We start from the raw sequence: 11,622 nt of genomic DNA, 5'->3' as shown, positions 1-11,622 counted from the left end.
CTGAGACTGAGACTGGTAAATGAAACTGAAACTGAAACTAAAGCCGCAATTGCATGGAAGCTTAATATTCAGATATACAGGATTTGCATGTGCCTGCACCTGAGGCAGCTGTCAGTTTGTTGCTGTAATTTTTAATTGCATATCAGCAATTTATAAATATTTACACGAACGCACAAGTGCCGCCTCTCTCTGTCTCTCTGTCCAAATAAATCAATAAATGTCAAAAGCAATCAAAGCCCATAAAATGTGTGATTGCCTGCCGCCGCCGCCGCCGCCATCGTTTCTTCTTTGGCTTTAAAAAGTGAGTGTGATAATGATGATGACCAACAGTTTTATTTATGTTTGATGGCCTGGCGGCACACGGCTCGTATGCTTGATGGCCCACATTAAGCATACGCCCACATCAAGCATACGCAGTGTATGCATCCTTAGCTTGGAGCTTTAAAAAAGTTTGTTTATTGCTTTGAATTTTTTCAGTAATATAGAAGCTTGAAAAAATATTCTCAGTAAATTATAAGTAAGCAAATTTTCTATTAAAAATATAAATAATAAAAATAAATAATATAAACGAGCAGATATCACCGGAGAGACTTTGAGATCAGAGAGAAACCAAGAAGATTGATCAATCATAGGAGGGACCAAGACAAATTTGAGTACAGAACATATTTTTTACCTTAAAGATCTCGTTAATCTTTATATTAAGTTTAGGCTAATACTAATTTAAGCAATTAAAAATATTTAAACTTGAAGACCAGGCGAACAGTTTCATGGACTTCTCATTACCTAAGTTGGATTAATTTTTAACCACTTCTTTCAATAGAAAAATCAACTTACATGATGGAAAATATATTTAAACATTTTAAAATATCTTGCTTTATTTATTTTAATTTTCTTATCAAGCAAAAACTTAATAAAAAACACTTTAAATAAATATTTTAAAACTCCCAAATCTCTGAATTATTTCAAATATTTTTTCACCCTTATTAACCTGGCATTTAACTTTTATAAATACATCAATTCTTGAAGTGGTTTTTTGTGCGTATTTTTTTTTATTATTTATTTGTATTTATGCTTTGTCTTTTTTATTGTTTGTTTATTGTTTGTAATGAGCTTTGGCGGAATGAATATATGCGCCAAAGGCGCTTTATTGATTTATTCATTGCCCGGACGGACACAGAGAGAGTCAACAACAATACCTACCGATTTCATGTCCTTGACAGCTGGCTCCACACACACACACACACACGCATACATAAATGTTTTATAAAAACATATATGTTCACGAAATGGTTTTTGCAAATTGCGTACGCTTATTGAGAGGGGGGGTTTTCTTTTTCATTAACATCTTTGTTGGTTTTCAATTAAGCTGTGAAATATCAGAAATGTAAACGGGAAACCAATATTTTTTTAAAGGTGTTTGCTTTTGGGAATTTCCAAATACCCTTTGGAAAGCTTATATAGACTTGTGTAAAAAAAATAACATTATAGATTAATGATTGGTGTTTATTTTCTTGTCACTTAAATTATTTAAATGTTAAGGAACAACTATTTGGGTTACATAGTGTTACATTAATGTTCTTTTACCGCACACGTAATGTCCTGACATCCATTTTACTGTGAACTTGGCACCTGGACGGGCTCCTGCTCATGCTGCTGGCCCTGCCTTTGCTTCTGTCCCTGCTCCTGTTCGTGCTTCTGCCCCTGGTACTCCTCCTCCTGCTCCTCCTCCTGCTCCTGCTTGTTCCGCCCACTTTAAGGATTGTCAGCTAGTTAATGCTGTTTTTGTGGCCTGCTGTGGGTTGTTCGCCGGTTGCAACTTTGCTGCATGACAGCCGCAAAAGACACACACCCCCACATGCAACCACACTACACACATTGCCAAACACACTCACACATACACACACTCACTATGTGTGTGTGTGTGTGTTCTCCCAAATGTGCCACTAATTTGTGGGCATGTGGAAATGTGTTTTCTTTGCCCCTAGCCTTTTTATGACCATCTTTATCCTCAGGATGGTCCAAAAGGGGTAACTTCATGGGTTGACCAAGGCCAAGGAGTAAGTGGGGCGGCTGGAGAAAGCCGTGTTAGCTGCAGGTAAGCACGTGCCAGTTGCCAGTTATTAACAATTCGGTTGGCTTGGCACAATGTTGCCTCCGCGCGGTACAGTTGTGCTTGTCTTTTTTTTTTTAGGTTGTTTCTGTCAAACGTTGCTGACCTGCACATGCTTGTTGGACCGGAATGCAGCCCTGCACATATGCTGACCCATTTAATTGACAATTATCTGGAAGTTGTTACGGTCAAGGTGATCCCGGTTAGAAACGGAAACAAAAATATACGAAAATATAGCAAAAATATAGCGAAAATATAGCAACTTGGGGGAGGAAATTGTACTTACTTTTTGTAAGTAAATTGTAAATACAACTAAAACTTAACTAGCTTAAATCTTCACTTTTTAAATAGATTAATTGGAAGATAATGCACACTTCCTCCTCCACTTCATAGCACAACATTTTCCGACCATAATTATACCCAAATTAGTTTCGTAAAATTCGGTAATTTTCGGTAGAACCTACTGCAGCAGCAGCAGCAACCATGATTTTGACTTAATCCTTACATTTCCTTTCTACCCCATTAGGCAGGGAAATTGTTTGAGAGGCAGGAGAGTTTAGGGTTCCAAATGTTATGTTGGATGTGTGTAAAGTAGTATATGCCTTTAGCGCCTTTTCCCTACCCCCATTCTTCAGACCACGACCCAGACCAGGTATTACATATCGCGCATTTGAACAGCCAACAACAGGCAGCAGGAGCCAAAATGTTGTGGAAAGTGGGTGAAAGTAATATGCATAATGTAAGTAGTTACACAGGTAAGTAGGTAACTGTGTGGGGGTACGGGTGACGGGTGTGGTTTTGTGGGCTTCGGTTGTATAAGTACCTTTAATAACTTTACTTACACGATGCTCGTTTATTGAAATTCCCCACTCGGGGGCCTGGCACGCGCCTGCCTTCATCATCATCGTTATCGTCGTCCTCGGTCGTCCTTCTTGACTTGACTTTGCCTTGCCGCCTCATCTTGAATGGATTTTATGTTTAGTGCGGTTCGATCCGGAGATGTTGACGTGATTTCATAATATTTAAGAGAGATAAACCCATTTATATGAATTTATTAGGAATTTTTCAAGAGTTACTTACCATCAAGGAGATGAGTTATCTGCTGTAGGGTTTATTAATTGTCAGATTTAAATAATAAGCCTTTAGAGTGCTTTTAAACTTAATTAAAAACAACAACGCTTGAAACGCATTCAATATAACAAGAACAAAACTGACAAATCACTTAAAACAAACGATTTTTACACGAAATACATATATTACCAAGGGATACAGACCGGTTTCCTTATATAAATAAAAACCATCTTAAAAGCTAAAAACTATAAAAATAGTATAACTTATTCATTACCCAAAAACATACAACTTTACTCACAAAATCGGCCCTTCTTTTAATTTTAAAAAGTAAAAGTTCGACTTTTATCTATAAAACCAAGCCCTATTTATATTTTAAATTAAGAATTTCTTAACAAAAATCGACTATCGTGTCACGCAACCATCTCTAGCTGGGGCAACCTGCCTCGTGTCCGTGCTCAGTGAATGCCTGTTGGGTATTTGCACATTTTAACGGATTTAATATGAAAATTAACAGCACACACACACACACACACATGCTTAGCCCAACCCCTTCTCCACACGCACACTCACGCATTACTTAATTGTGCATGGATGTGTGTATGTGTGTGGGAGTTTGAGTAATTTGCGTTCATAATAATGAATCCTTGGGCCTGCGTTGACGCAGGGTGGCGCAGAAAGGCAGCAACAGCTGCACTTAGTTGAAAAAGTTCTTAAAATAGCAATAGCAAAAGCTAACCCCGGCTCCCTAATACCCCCCTGCTTACCCCATCCTCTTGGCAAGTTAAACAATTATTCAGGACGTGACTTTTTGGCATTTAAATATTTATGCGCACACGTTTTTGGCAACAAGAAGAAACGGAGCAGCAGTAATGGGACAACACAGCACAAGAATGACAAGTACAACTTTTTAGGCAGAATATTCTTTGAGGTTTTTGGAAATTATACTTTTTATCTTCTTTAGCTTGAATTTTAAAAATAATTTTCCTCTTTTTAACTCATCGTAGCTACCCAATTAAAAACACTAAATTTCTTGGCTTATAGCAACAGTAAATACTTGGAAATCTAAACAAAACAAAGAAGAATTAACTGGAGCTTTGCCCTTCGATATTTTCCCAGGGCAAAGAATTAGAATCTCTGGGTTTTGGTGGCCCTTCTCTCGCATAGTTTTCTGCATTTTTGCATTGCTTTCTGTGCATGTTGGAGACTATGTAAATTGCTGCACTCCATTTGCCTGTCAACCGCTCTGCGAACTTCTCATCTCCCCCGGAAGATTTGCCATTTGCTGCTGGTTTTCCCATGCAGTTACCATCGTGGCCTAAGCAACATAATTTAAGCATTTCCCGAAACGAAAACAAAGATTTCTATCACGTCTTCCGGCAGCAGGGTGTGTTGTTGTTGTTGCAAAAGTCGCACGCAGCCGCAGATTTATGCGTTCAGTCAGAGCTAAAATCAAGGGAAAACAATAAGAGGAAACAGCAGACGAGCACCGAGAAAGAAAAAGCGTTAAATCTCAGCAAGTGAGATTTTATTACTATTTTAGTAGTATTTGTAAATACCAAATAATGCAGTAATTGTAAGTTTTCCATAAAATTTATAATCTATGCAATTTTTAAATAAAATGGCTAGCCAAAGCCATTAATAAGTTGGCCATCAAAGGGTTAATCATTGGGATTTTTGTACGAACAACAACAACAACTACCACAATACAGTTCATTGCACTTGGGATCGTGAAAGTGGAACACAACGGTTCTGGAATTAAAGTCCCCAATGCGGTCACTTTGGTGCGAGGGAGATGGGTGGGACATGAGACCCACAAGTGTGTGAGAGAGGAAGGTATTCACGCGAAACGCGCGTTAAATGCTTTCTGGTTTCCCTTTCCATGCTATCCTTCTGCTCCCTCACCTCTCTCTCCCCCTCTCTCTGGGGCGTGAGGGGCCAATTAATGTGAAAGTAAAAGCGAAACACGCTCTCTCGCGCGTACACACATACGCACGTACGCATGGTTATTTACATATACATGCAAATCCCGATGGCCGCTAATGGAGCCCAGTGCGGCCATCTTGGGTGGCCGAGGGAAAGAGACGGAGAGGTCAAGTGGAGTTTGAGAGAGGGAGAGAGGAGAAAGCGGAAGAGAAATAATTGGCCCATATAAGCGCAAAAAACTGACATGTATGTCCCGTTACTTGTCGAACATGAGCAAAATATGCATAACACAAACAACAACAGGATAACAGCGCTAACAGCAAAAAATATCTAACAAAAGCAACAACAACAGGTGGCAAAAGTACAAAATGGACAGTGTCCCAAAGTGATGGGAAAATTAAGAATAAATTAAGAATAATTACAAATAAGTTACTATTATGTATATTACAGTTTTATTTATTATTTTACAAAAAGAAAAAGTAAGATAAGGATTTATCGATACATATTTAAAGCAAAAACAGATATATAAATCGATTTTTTAAATCTATAATCTGTTTAATTATATTAAATAAAGAAACGGAAAAGGAAAAATAATTTAAATAATATTTTTTTGTTATTTTTCCGTATATTTCTATATTTAAAAATTCAATATATCCAAGTTTTCGATATTATCGATATAAATCTCTTGAGCAAACCCAATATTCTCTCGATTCCCTGACCAGGGTGTTTGGTTCCACATTCGGGTCATGCTATTCCGCCATCTGCCAAGCCACAACACAACAGCGAAAAAAAACAAAAATTAAAATAATAAAATTGAAAAAACTATCAGGAAGAAGGAACGAAGCCGAACTGCTCCCAAATGTGCTGCGTGTGCATGCATATTATGTAAGCACCCGCGGTGGGTGGTGTACCCGGGCAACCGTGTGCCATTCCTGTCCAGACAGAGCTGCGGTTGGAAAAGGCTCTCTATATAGAAACCCGATTTCCTGTCCCTTTCGGCGGCACGGTCCCTGCATAATTTAATTGCAACGGGGCAAGAGCGGATAAGCGCTAAAAAAAAGGGGACAAACGGGGCGGGAAAAACATCAACAACAACAACAGCCACGGAAGGGGGAGGTTAAAAATCACAGAAAATTCAGGATATACCATATAGAATATAGAGAGTATAAAGTGGGGAGGAAAGGGGCAGTGTAAGCGATATGGCAAACACAAAAGGAGGGCGAGTGCATGGAGTATAGGTAATTTGGTTTATTATTAATGGATATGCACGTCGAATGGCCGGTAGAGCGCCTAAAAACATGCAACACACAGCACAAAATGCTACACTGTGTCACCGTGACACGCCCTCTCTCACACTACTTTCCTTCCTCGCCGAGACCAATCCTGTTGTTGTTGAACATTCGCCATATGCAAATCTGAACAATATGCATAAATAATCGCCATGGACGACCGGCGGGCAAAGCATCTTTGTCAGCCATATCAACATTTTGTTGCCTTTTTTTTATGCTATATATATTTTTTTAATTTTTATATTTTTGCTGCTCTCATGTACCGTTAATGCGCTTACAATGACAAAGGAAAATCGCGTTGAGAGTTAAGTTTTATAACATTATATGGTAAAACAATTAAAATGGAAATTTCTAGTGCTGAATCAAAGATGGCCATCCGCTTGGGATCAGCAGCCGAAAATGTTTGCTCATTTTTTAAGAAGTTATTTTGTGCCATTTAATTCGATAAGATTTAAAGATTATAATATGTTTAATAATTGCCAATAAATGTGAGTAACCAGCGGGATAATCTGTCAGTTGCCGTCTCAATAATGATGTGAAATTAATTTAATAGTCAGCATATTAACATATCGCCAGCAATCAGTTTGATCAGGAATGGTATTATAGGAGTGGTGAGTCAAATCCCTTAAGAATACAGCACTTGATAAGATAGGAAAGTGTAGAGGAAAGTCAAAAGTTGTTTGGTCCCTAATTAAAATGTTTTTAAACTATTTAAAAACAAAATTGAAATTGCCTTTACCTTATGAAGATGTCGACATATAAATCGATATTATAACATATCGATATTTAAACATAAAATCGATATTTTCTTTCGTATATTGTTCATTAAAATAAACAAATAAATTAAAAAACATTTTACGGATATACAAAACCAATATTTTTAACTTTAATGCAATATTTTAAAAAATTCAATTAGTCAAAGTTTGCCATATTTTCGATATGATATCCAATTTTATTTCGATATAATATGATATTTTGATATACTTAATCTATTATATTTTATAAATAAGCATCACTAGTAGGGGTTAACAAATATCAATATATATACATACCTGAAAATATCGCCTAGACTCTCCTCTGTGCTGCATGTTTGCTTCGCACTTGGCTGGGCAAGTTGACATTTCTCTCGCTCTCCCCTGGAACTGCACTGTCTGGTAATTTATTTTAATTGATTTTCACATCATTTATCAGCAATGCGAGAGCCAACCAACAAACACAGTGAAAACACAGAGACACGGTTGGCGGGCGGCAATAAAACAATAATAACAGCAAAAACATCAACATCAACAGCCATCGCAACTCATCCAATTTGAAAATATTTAATGCGAATCGTTCTTAATCAATTTGTACAATTTTAAATGTGCACTGATGTGCATAAATGCAACATTTAATTTATGCAAACAGCAGCAACATCAGCAGCAGCAACAGCAACGATTTATTTAAAAAAAAACGCGATATATATATATATATTTAAATATATATATAAATTATAATATACGCACACGGCTACAAAAAAAAAGATCAGGCCAGAAAATGACAAGAACATTTTTATGAGCGTCCCACCTGTCCGTATGCGTGATATTAATGAATTTAAAAAAAAATAATAGCAGAAAAAAAAACTTAAACAAAAAACCAAAACAATTAGCAAGTCAAGTCTTGGGAGATTTTAAAACTCTTAAGAGAGCATCAAAATTTAAGCTAAATTTAAGACGAAATTGAAGTCGTATACGTGATATTTATGCCGCTGACTCTGCCAAAGGAATTCTCAGAAAAGAAAAAAACAGTACAAACGTGAACAAAACACCAAAACTATTACCAAAGTTCAGGTCAAGTTTTGGGCGAGTTCAATACGCTTAAAAGACCATTGAAATTTAAGCTAAATTTAAAACTAATTTAAACCCAAAATACCAACAAAATCTAATGAAAATCCTATGAAAATCCCACCATAATCCAAAACTGCCAAAAAAAAAAACCCACAAAACCCGAAAACTCAAATAAATGTGACTGTAATTAGATGCAAAATTTGGGTGAAATGTATATGCAAAAGTTACGCTAAATGTGAAATGCAAAATGCGATTTGTAAAATGTATTAAGTTCACCTCGAAGGGTGTTTAATTATGGCCATTCGATAATCGGACGCACACCAGGTGGGCAGGCCACGGCAGGGCTGGTGACCCCCCCAGGTGTGGAAGTGGTGCTGTTGCTGGTTAATGATTGCGCTGGGAATTGGAGAGTTGGTAGCCAAGAGAGCCTGGAGAGAACCGAATCGTTGGCCTGGTGCCTCATTAGGCTCCTGAGCGGGAGAGGTACCATAATTGCCACAGCATGAATTTCCGCGTTTGTTCTAAACGATTGATGGTGTCGATTGCCTGGCGAAAACCTATCATAATTATCGATAGGCAAAGGCAAGGCAAAAGGGGTAATTAGATTGGAGTTAATGCGATTACCGATATCCTTTGAAATAAGGGGGATTTTATTCTTTTTAAAATAGTGGTTTTATGTGTGAAATCTTTTTTAATCAAGACTTTACCTTATTTTCAATTATTTTTTAGTGGTTTTCTTAAACCCTTAAACCAGATTTTAAGCCATATTTCAAGTCATATATGGTTTAAATATTTCCCATTTTGCCTCATATAATTTACGTAAAAATTTATGTGCTGGCTTTAAGGACACACATCCCGAGGATAACAGTTGCCGTGTAGAGTGACTTTATCGGGTTGTCCCCGTTTTTTTTTCCTTTTTTTTTTTTGGCTTATATAATATGAGAATGTGTGGGTGTATGTGTAGCATTGCACTCACATCTTCACCGTCTGCATTCTATTGGCAGAAGGTGCCTGAATATGTCCCCAGCATCCTTTTCGGTTTCCCTTTTGAAGTTCCACGACGACCCATTTTGCTGCCTCATGAATTGCACACACACACACACACACACGCATACCCAACACACCCTACATACACCCACCTTCCACCTGTCCCGCCACTGTAGCTGCCTTTAAACATTTTCGGTCGCACATTGTAGCTGCCTAATGAACACATGAATAAAATATGCGATTTGCTTAACTTTTGCACGACTCTCTGCCCAGAGGGGAGCACCCCAATCTCGGGCCCCCGATCCCGATCCCGATCTACTCCACACTATACCACACCCAGCTCCACCATACCCGGATCCCCCCAAAGTCTGAGCCCGCATAAGCAGCAGGAGGTTGCAAGCAGGAACGGAGTTACACGGAAAAAAAAATCTAAGTATTCTATAGGAAATTTATATACAAAAAAATAATATTATCAATGAGTTATTAAAGCCAAATATGACAAAATATTTGAAGAAGAATCGATAATTTATATATATATAATATAAATTTTACAAATGGTTCCCTGTTTTTTTTGCAGTGCAGCAGCAACAGTTTCATCAAGCAAGCAAAGTTTTTTGAGATTTTCAAGCTGGCACAGGTGAAGGCTCAACTCCTACCGAAAAGGGAGAATCCCACTCTCTCCCCCCCCCCACACACACACACACACACACACACACACACATATGCAAGGGGCATAGCCAAAGGAGTAAAGGAGGTTAAAGAAGGCCAACAAAGGGGGTGGATGAAGGCAGACACAGCTGGCTTGCCGGGTTTATCTTGGGCGAGCAGACGACGACAGACGGCAGGCAGCTTCCGTCACTGCGTCACTGCCGATGCGATGCCATGCCATGCCATGCGATGCGATGCATCCAAAAATCGTTGAAAGTCACTCAACAGTTTAACAGGGATGGTGTGAATCGGCCAAGGGGAAGGGGGAGGGGGAGGGTATGTGAGGTAGGACCAAAAAAGGGGGCGTAACTGTAGCATGCAGATGCCGTTCTAGTAAAGTGGGCGGGTGACGAATAGATGGGATGGAGGATAGACAGATGGATTGTTCGCAGCATAGATGTAGATGCAACTAGAAGGAGGGGGGTTTACAGTTTACGAGATATGGGATATGGGATATTGGATATTGCATATGGGATATGGGTATGTGTCTCGATTTGCACCGCCTTTCCATACCTCTTTTTTTTTAACCTTTCTTCACACATAACTGTCATCGAATGTTTGACGAATGGGAATCGACTTGCTTATCGAATGCTAACCGAAACTCAATTGAGTGTGGCATCGAAATGTCAATTGAATATTCATCGGCATATCGCTCACATTGTGGTTTAATCGAACTTGCATGACATCGAGTTAATTGAATTTCTAGGAAAACTTCAGCAAAGTGAAGTGAAAAGTAAATAAATTGTGTAGAAAATAGAAATGAGAAGATTACATATAAAAGCTTAGTCTTTTTTTAATAAATTTTCGATAAATGTTTCTTTAATGTATCAAAGTATACTTATTTATTTGAAGATAAATGGTTTATTTATAAATAAAATATAAAATATTTTTATTAGTTTTATTCGAATCTAGACAACATTTTATCATGCGTTCAAGGTGTTTTTTTTAGTTATCGATAAACTAAAATTGTAGATAAAATAATCGCCTATCATTTTACATAACAACAACAGTTGAAAGGACCTTAAATCGATGCTTAATTTCTTCAGGTTCTTTCCTGGAAAATGCATTTCCCTTGATAGAAATGCATGGCACTTCCACATCCACTTCCGTTTCCGCTAATCCCCATCGGTAACCCCCCCCCCCACAAATATATTTCGGCCCCCATTGCAGCCAGTGTTGTTAAACGCCGATATCCTTGCATTTCGCTTCGTAATGGCGCTCTAACAAGTCCGAAACGAGTCGCATCCAATTGAATGCGAAGTGCGAGTGCAGCCAATGAAGCAAGGGCCACACAAACGGGCAACAAAAAAAAAACTTAAAATAAAAAAAAATCGTGAAAAAAGTACAAAAAACAAAGGCAAACCGGAAGAAGGAAGGCGGAAGGACTTCCCTCTAAGGAGCCACGACACACAGTGGTGGCAAAAAGTCTGGCGCCAAGCATTTGACGGCTGCTAGAGCGCGATTCAATGGGCACGTTTATGCTGGAAATGGATTTCCCATAGAATTAATATCACACCAAAAAGGAAAAGCTTCCTAGCAAGACAAAAAAAAAAACAAAAGAATGGAAGCCAAGGCAGTCTCAGTCTCAGTCTCCACTTTTTCATGCAATTGAATTGCCAAGTGAAAATCCGAGAACATGCAGAAAAGAAGCACCCAAAAAGTGGAGGGAAGTGCGCAAGGAAAATCGGCGAAAATCGTGGAAAATCTTTGG

This window comes from Drosophila kikkawai, chromosome X, assembly GCF_030179895.1.
Source record: "Drosophila kikkawai strain 14028-0561.14 chromosome X, DkikHiC1v2, whole genome shotgun sequence".
NCBI classification, from domain to species: domain Eukaryota; kingdom Metazoa; phylum Arthropoda; class Insecta; order Diptera; family Drosophilidae; genus Drosophila; species Drosophila kikkawai.
This window is presented reverse-complemented; position numbering follows the sequence as displayed.